Genomic DNA, 8997 nt, shown 5'->3' with positions numbered 1-8997 from the left:
AAAAAAAAAAAGATCAGGCCCCTCGCCACTTCTGCCTTCAGGCAGACACCTGTGCCTGCCAGGCACTTGCTGAAGGAAGAAGCAGTAAGGGGCCTGATCCTTTTTTCAGCGAAGCCTGCCTGCCTCCCCTATGGCTCGGGAGTAAGCTGACAGCTGCATCATTGCAATTTGCAACATTGCAAGCTAAACTACATGGGGATGTGGTTTAGTTTGCAATTTTGCAACCTCATTTGAGACCCCCCAAACCTCACACGCGTGTATTGTGTGACACCATTAAGCCACACAAAGGAAATGTTTGTCACATGTACACGGTGATGATTATCAGATATCCAACTGCCCCAGTTGGAAAAGCTTCTTAACCTTGAACTACTCATTCCCACATATTACTTTCTCACTGGAGTCTTAAATATTTATTCATCTTCCCTTCCCCATTAAAATAATCTGGAGGAAAGTATGTTAAGAACAAATTAATTATTAAGACTGAAATCAGGACTTCAGATGCATAAAGTTAAGCCCACGCCTAAGTATCTGCTGATTCATACCTTACATTAGGGAATAGGTCATTTACATTCAGAAATCTTTAAAATTATTTAGGCCTGAATCCCATTTTAGCAGGCTGACTTGTCAACAGGTTAACTGGACACTTGGGTGATCCATCTTGGGCCAGCCACATGAAATGGAATGTGTAGAATCCACCAGTAGTGCAATAAGAAAGGCCATGCACATGCCAGAAAACCCTCTAAATATAGTGAATACTTTGAAGGCTCTGACAAAAGTTACAGATGTACTAAGTTAAGGAAAAACTGAAATAGGTTTAGGCATGCCCACTGCACTATATACTGTCCCTTATTACATTCAGCAGCTACTTAAATTTCAACTCCTTCAGTGTGAGGACTAAAATATGCCTAACATTTTGCTAATCACTCAACTTCACATATGCTAATCACTAAACCTCAGAAAACATGTTTATGTGACCAAGGAGGCTAATTGGATTGAGTTCTGGCCCAGAGTCCTTCTGGGGAACACTTTGGAGGGCTTAGCATGAGCACCTGTTGCAGTAGGTAGTCTTATATGAGGGCATCTAGATGCCCTTTTCATTCCAGGGGAAGATAATAGTCTGAGCCTAGCAGCCGACTACAGAGACTGATTAGTAACTGGTCATTTATTATGTCAGGGCTAGTCCCTGGGTAAACTACTACAGTTTTGCTACAGTTTGTGTTAATGTGTCATACTGCGCCAGAAGTGAAGAAAAAAGTCTCTGAGGGAGCTGGAGGGAAAGAAAGCAGGAGTTTAAGGCAGGAGAGGGAGAACTGCAGTTGCAGAATAAAGACTTTGTTTGAAGAAGAGCAGTCTGCTGTACTGTTTGGGACATCAGCATCCTGACCCTCCCCTCCCCTGCTTTGAAAAGGTAAGCCCCTTTTCTGGGAGCTGAGCAAAGAAAGAGGTGAGTTTGCTACAGATAGCCAAGGAGGCCATGAAAAAAGAAGAGCCAAGGTCTAGAAGCCAGAGGCTTATCCCTCAAGGAGCCATGCCAGGATTGCTCCAGTCAAGAATCTGTGAGGGGAGTTCCAAGGCACAGATTCCCTTGAAAAGGGCTAATCTGCAACAGTTTAGAAAACACTTGGCTTTTAGAAATTTGACATATTTTCAAAAGCAGCAGCTTCCATTAGATGAACTTCAGAATTCTCATAGCCAGAGATAACAGGCTCTGACCATCATAAATTTGATGTGAGCTTTACAGTCTCTTTTGGTAGATGCAACATCATGACTTCATCAGATAGAAAAGAACAGCTCACCTTTATTGACTCATCATAACCTCTGCTGTTTTAGAGATCAGCTTCTTGAGAGAAGGCTAAGAAAAATGTCCCAGAGAAATCTCAGCTGTGATACGAGAGTATTTAAGACTCTCAGGCTAGGGATAGACATTCAAAAAGCCTGAGCCTGAATTGATTCAACATTTGCAGGTTGTTCTAACCTGCCTAGATTGAACCAGTTTGCAACTGCACAGACATTCCCTCTGGACTGAGGAAATGCAGGCATATGCCTGCAGTGGCTCAGGCTAGAAGACCCAGCCCCACCCTGCCTGCACCATCCCAAGATTTTCCCCACTCGCTGCTCAAGGGGTGGGAGTTTTGCCAGCCCCCAGCCCCTGGCTAGCAGTCTAAGACGAAGTGGAGAAGGGGTGCAGTGCATGCATCTGTTGATAATTCTGAGCTTTTCAATTTCCCTCTCCCTGCTTCTTCATACTATCTTCAGCAAACCTGACAGGCAAGGGAGCCAGCAGGGGGCTGATAACACAGCGTTTAACAGCCCATCAAGAAAACAAAAGCCTCTCTCATTAGTTCAAGGTCTTCGTAAACAGTTTTTTTTCCAAGGAAGGAAGGGAGAGATATTACCAGATGACTTGTTGATTAGCTCCAAAAAGCCCTAAGCAGACACTGTTCTGTCTATCTGCCCCAGTGAAATTGGAGACACACACACATATACCTCTCAGCATTAGCTAGAATACCACATGCCAGCTAGGGTCCATGGGGCTGGGGCCCATGCCATGGGAGATGGGAGGGAGGGAGAGGGGTATCCCTGCTTGAGTAGCGAGTGGCAAGGGGAAGCCAGGCAGACTCTTCAGTGTCTTCAGTCCCTGTCAGAGCTCTGGCTAGGCAGCTGAGGGGTACACCCTGCTGTGGTGCAGACAGTACAGCCCAGCCCAGCCCAGCCCAGCCCAGCCCAGCCCAACACTGCAAAGCATCTGGGATGCAGGGGACTCTGGTTTAATTTAAACCAGGAAGAGGTCTGGGATAGACATTACATAAACTAGTTTGACCCAATTCCATTAAGTCTGATACTACATTCAACCAGGTTTATCTTAAAACAGTTTCAGCCATTTTGAAACTGGTTTATGTGCACTGAATGTCTGTTTAAACCAGTTTCTGATCACTTAAACTGTTTTATGTATAATGTCTGTCCCTAGCATCAGTCTGATCTTATATTGTATAATGCAGAATTAATTCTCCTGCAGTCAATGCCACATACAAGATCAGAATCAGGACTGCCACGCTTATGAAAAGAAAAATAAATGATGTGCACATATTTCAGACCAACAGTAATGTCCAGGATGTGCTATTATCAAAACTGAAATATTCTCAGCAATTAAGGAGACAACAAAGGCACATTTAACATTTCCCAGGAAGCACGGTTTGTTGTTCCGTAAGACAGAGGCTTTCTCTACCTTGTAGAGCATTATGGTCCACCACAGAGGAGTCCTATTATCAAGAACTTTTCTGGTTCTTAGCAAGTACACCAGTAGCTGAGCAAGGCAAGTAAGGAACTAGCTGTGAGCTGTAGTTCTAGGGTGGGTCCAGTGAGACAGAGATGTAAGAGTGACCCAAAGGTTGCCACAAGAGAGAAGCATTCTCATCTGCTACAAATACATTCCTCATGTGCTTCCCTAAAATATTCTTTGTTATTGATTTTAGTTAAACTGAAAATACCTCAAACATACTGAATTGACTGGAGACTGACATTCACCATTTAATACATTAAATATAACAGAATTAATGACAGGTGTATGCTTTTCATTTTACATTGCCAGCCAGTGTGCCCCAACACTGACTTTGGCCTCTTGAATGAGTGTGTCATTCTTCATCCCCTTCTTTACTTAACAAAGATTACCAACAATAAATAAGAGCCAGGTATGATGGGTTTGGGGATGACTCATCAGCAGCCATACTGAGAGTGTTAAAATAATTTCCCATAGGTCATTGAAGAGCCATCAGAAATTACAGCTACAGGGCTAGATATGAAGCATCAACTCAGAGGGTAAAAGGGTCTAAATCTGATTACCAATCTGAGGCCTCCTATTGGTGGATAACCTAGACAAGAAATTGAGGTATTTTCTTTTTCTTTTTAATTTCTCTTTTCTGGGAACATCTGGAGGGGATAAAAAAGAGAGAGCGAGAGAGAAACACCCTCATGTGTGAGAAAGAGTCTGAAAACAACAACTTATGCTGTAGGAAAGACTGATCCATCTGCTTTACTGGAACATTGTCAATTTCAGTCAGTCATTAAACCTTGAAGATTTGTTAGAAGCCAGAGATATGTTTTGATTGACCTCACATCACATTTTCATGAGTTGTTAATGCTTAATCTTTGAGGGAAGTTAGCATGTCATGATGTGGACAAATAATGTATGATAAAAAAGCAGTCAACACTTTATTTTATGGAGATTTTTGCCAGAGTTCCTGGCAAAACCACTAGGGCATATCTCCATATTTATTCATCTTCCTATTTATCTCTATGTTAAGAGATCTATTTTCCAAGATTTACTTCACATATATTTTAGCTATGAGTGTTATATTTCCTATTTTTAGTTATGAGTTTTATATTTCCTATCTCAAATACACTGAAATTTTTTTTTATAGCTGCCATATGACAGAAAACAGACAAAAATTTCTATATTCTGAAATCAGCATATTTCTGTATCATGACTGTTTTTCATAATCTTGTTTATCCATGCCTCAATTTTCTAATCCTGAAATAAATTCTAAATGTTTTGGATTTGTTTTTCATCTTTGATTTAGACCCCATTTCAACAAAGGAGTTATGTGTACATTTAAATTTAAGCAGGCCCTAAAATGCTATTGAAATCAATCTCTCACTGACATTACATGCATTAGGCTCTTGTTCAGAAAAGCACATACCACATAAGCAAATAAGTAAGGTTATTTTCCTGAATAGGCATTTTATGCCTTTGGGCTGGGATGTCCCAAATAATTTAGAAATACAACCCTGACTTTTTAAACGTCCCTTTGAGCACCTTAACCTTGCTAAATAAGGATGGACTAGAAATTCTCCTTAAAATGGGTTTAACTGAATCAGGACTGTATTCTATGCATTTATTACAGCATAAAGTAGTTATATCCAAGACTTTTATGTATTTCTAGTTCCCTCATGTTATTTTACCATTTATTTTTTGTAGACAACCATTGTAAACAAATTTACCTCTACAAATTAGTTTAATTAATTTGGCTACAATTTAGATAATCCAGTTCAACATTGCAAAATGTTTTCTAGTTCACTGTGAATAAGCCCAGTTCCCTTAATCTTTCCTTTACCCTGAGCTGAAAGTGAGTTTCATCCTTGTTTCTGAACATGACAGTTTCTCGGAGATGATATCCATCCTGGAGTGTATTATCCTATATTGCTTGGCAATATTCAATAGCAGTTCTAACTAGTGCATAACCCCATTAAATATATCAGCCTGTTTTAAATTCTGGGCCTCTAACAATATAACCTATAAACCACCTTTTCTTTTTCATACAGAGGCTATGTACATGCATTCAAATATTCTGGAAGACTTCTCCCAGGTTTGTTTACCTGGTAGAAATACTTTCCCAGAGCCCCATGTATAGATATTCAAATGTTAAGGCTCTGGAGTGTGGAGAGATTGCATTGCTGACACAGTACAGCTGGTGGGTGTGTGGGGGGAGGGGGGCATGTGCATACATCTTAGTGTGGTCCGTGAGCTCCCTTAGTCTGTCTGGTGACAGATGGCAGTAGTGCAAAAGGCAGCCCTAATTGACTGACCCAGACTGCCCATAATCAGCCTGCTGTTCCCTGCAGCACAATGGGGGGGGGAAGGGGGGATTGTGAAGGGGGCATATTCTGTTCCCTGATGGGGAACTTGCAGTCTAGCAAGTGACACACTTTCTCCTGGAGTGGAAGGAGGGTGGCAGTGCTAGAAGATTATGGTCTCTTCTGAGAGAAGCCACAGCATATCCAGAAATTTACTCTCCCAGGAGAAACTCTCCTAGAAGTGATTTAACATTGGTTGTTCCCAGGTTATTTTTCTCTTGAAGTGGCCATTTTTACCCTAGAAGAAAAGGCCTGAACATATGTGCACAAACTGACTGTCTGTATGAGGCCAGAGCTAATGGCTTCAATGATTTTTCTATAATGACCTCTATGTTCTGATCCATTTATTACATCATCCATCAGCTTTACTGCCTTTGCCCCTTACACTTTTCTTCTCCCAAAACTTTCCTAATTTTGTATGCTGCATCTACTGCTCATCTTCTGCTTCTAAATGGGTAGGAAGCTAACAGCAAGTTTTTTTTCATTTACCCTTGAATATACAAGTTCCTATCCAACTGCCTTGCAATTTCATTTGGCAAATTCCAGTAGCAAACGCTATATACAGAACAAGGTATCAAAGCCACCTCCCAGTAGAACTGAGGGGAATAGTTCTAGCATTTTTATACCCATATTCTTCAAGACATAAAAGCACCTGGCCCCCAAGCTTGCTGATATTCATAATATAAATGTATTTTTAAAAACTATGGTGAATGTGTGCTATAGCTCCTCCACTGTGCTGTTCCACAGAGAATATAAATCTGCTACAGCCACAGCTAGATAACTTTGACTCTATTTCAAACACTACACTTCTCATCATTCCCACCACTGTGTTGTTTGCTCATCTCTCCCTGCTTCCCCCTCCCCCACTCGTTCTCCTCCTGTCATTTTTTAATTCTAATTTCTCTTCTTATACTCTGCTTTCTACACATTCTTTCACAGCATGTGATGACATAAGCTACAGCCCACAAGAGTTTGCAATGTGTGTATGTGCCTGTACATGCACACACACACATGCACTTTTTCTATAAAGTGCAAATCTACTTTGACTTCATAGATTTCATAGATTTCATAAACATTAGGGCTGGAAGGGACCTCAGAAGATCGAGTCCAGCTCCCCGCCCAAAGGGTAGGAAGTCAGCTGGGGTCATAGGATCCCAGCAAGATAAGCATCCAATTTGCTCTTGAAGGTGTTCAGAGTAGGTGCTTGAACCACCTCCGATGGCAGACTGTTCCAGACCTTGGGGGCTCGGACAGTAAAGAAATTCTTCCTTATGTCCAGCCTGAAACGGTCTTGCAGTAGTTTATGACCGTTCGACCTCGTCATCCCTTGGGGTGCTCTGGTGAACAAACATTCCCCCAGATTCTGGTGGTGACCCCTGATAAACTTATAGGTGGCCATCAGATCACCCCTGAGCCTGCGCTTTTCCAGGCTAAAGAGCCCCATGGCTCTCAGCCTGTCATCGTAAGGTCTGTTTTCCTGACCTCTGATCATGCGCATGGCTCTTCTCTGGACTCTCTCAAGCTTCTCCACATCCTTTTTGAATTGTGGAGCCCAAAACTGGACGCAGTACTCCAGCTGTGGCCTCACCAAGGCCGAGTACAGGGGGAGAATGATGTCCCGGGATTTGCTTGAGAAGCATCTATGGATGCAAGCCAGCATTTTGAACTTCTACTTGCCTAAATCAGGCATCACTTCTCTGGCACTCTGTGCTGTGGCCATTAAGAACCCTATAAATCCCTAAATACTGAAGTCTTGATTTTCATAAGCAGATGTCAAATTTGCATCTGAGGCATCCACAGTGTCAAGAATATTTTATAACAATCTAATAATGCAACTACATTTTCAAACAGGGTAGGTAACCGTCTATAAGCTATAACATGTGCCTAGCATCATCTAACTGGGGAGATGGAAAGATAGCATATGGTGTAGGAACCTGAATTCAAACTACTAAACACAGAAGTCTTAACCAGTCCTACAGCTGAAACACATTCACACTAACCTCTTTTGACATATTTGGAGAACAAAAAAATAACTGAAAATAAAACTGATTATAGGACAGTGAACAAGAAAAGAGAAGCAGTGCATCTCATAAATTATTTACTAGAGGTTTTATAAGAGCTTCGGTGTCCATCTTGAAATTAAATAAGTGCTCCTGCTTTGCAATCCTTTTACAATGGAATAGATGGTAGTTAATCTAAGACATTAACACAAATCCTCTACAATACGTCACTTTTGTTGAAAAAGCATATCAAATTATTGGTTGCAAATGGAATGCCATAAAAATGTTCAGATAAATAGTTTATTCATTGGAACTGTGTTTGGGTTTTACCAAAACTGTTTGGAAATTTGTGCTGAATTTGGTGAATAATTTTTACCAAATATATATAAAAAAGCCAAAATATTTATTTTCAAATTTTCAGGATTAAAATTTCAGGGTTTTTTGGTTCTAAAAGGGTAATTTAAAATTAAGTTTGCCTAAATATGATTTCATGTTTTTAAAAAAATATAACATGAAACCAACATTTTTGTTCAGGACAAATAAAGCATTTCATTCAAACATAGTGAAAAGCAAAATATATGTTTAGAATCATAGAAAATTAGGGTTGGAAGGAACCTCTGGATGTCATCTAGTCCAACCTTCTGCGATGATGGTGAAAACAATACAGCTCAGCCGGGTCTACACATAAAATCTTTATGACCAAATTAAAATAACAGTGCATCTTGCACAAAAATGCAAGGTGGCAGCTGGGACCATGCAAAATAGAGCAACTCCACCTGGTTTCATTCTCTGTGCTAGATTGTGCCACATCATCATATTGTTTAAAGAAACCCTCCTGCACTAAAGACAGTGGCTGGGGCAAGACTAGGTTGTGGTGAAAAGTCTGCCACAAGAAAACCAGATCAACCTATTGAGGCGTAAAGACAGTAAGGCTTGAGGCACCCAATTTCAGACCCATGCCATAAAATAATAAGATTGATGGTTCCTGTAAAATAAAAATTGTTGGCAGAGACCTGGCACATTCATCACACGTGTATAGCTAAAAAAGCAAGAAAGAAAAAGGCTGAGTCAGTGTAATTAAAGAAGGAAAGGAAACTACATATACATTTCAATTGAAGTAGCAGCTAAAAAAGAAAAAGACTAAATAGACATTTCAAGCAAAACCTGTAAAAGATGCATTGAATACAGGAAAGATGGCCTGTATGTGACATTCTCACATTTCTCCAAACAGACATCCAATGTTGAAGGTGTTACAAATGTCTCAATCATTCAATGTATGTCTAGAGTTTTGTAAATAGACCATCCCGGGTATAAGCAAATTTGCCCCACTGATAAACAAGTACCCAAACATCAGTCTGATAACCAG

At 40.6% G+C, this 8997-nt stretch overlaps 1 long non-coding RNA gene across 1 annotated transcript in view; it reads left to right on the top strand.

Annotated features, from left to right (window-relative positions):
• LOC109287854 overlaps positions 1-5568 on the top strand; it is a 22160-nt gene extending 16592 nt beyond the window's left edge. The window contains exon 3 of the long non-coding RNA XR_002094987.1: positions 5557-5568. This is a non-coding gene — a long non-coding RNA (uncharacterized LOC109287854). The remainder of the gene's footprint in view (positions 1-5556) is intronic.
• The last annotated feature ends 3429 nt before the right edge of the window (positions 5569-8997 follow it).

This window comes from Gavialis gangeticus, unplaced genomic scaffold (assembly GCF_001723915.1).
Source record: "Gavialis gangeticus isolate Ggan-Ray unplaced genomic scaffold, GavGan_comp1, whole genome shotgun sequence".
Classification (NCBI taxonomy): domain Eukaryota; kingdom Metazoa; phylum Chordata; order Crocodylia; family Gavialidae; genus Gavialis; species Gavialis gangeticus.
This window is presented reverse-complemented; position numbering and strand designations above follow the sequence as displayed.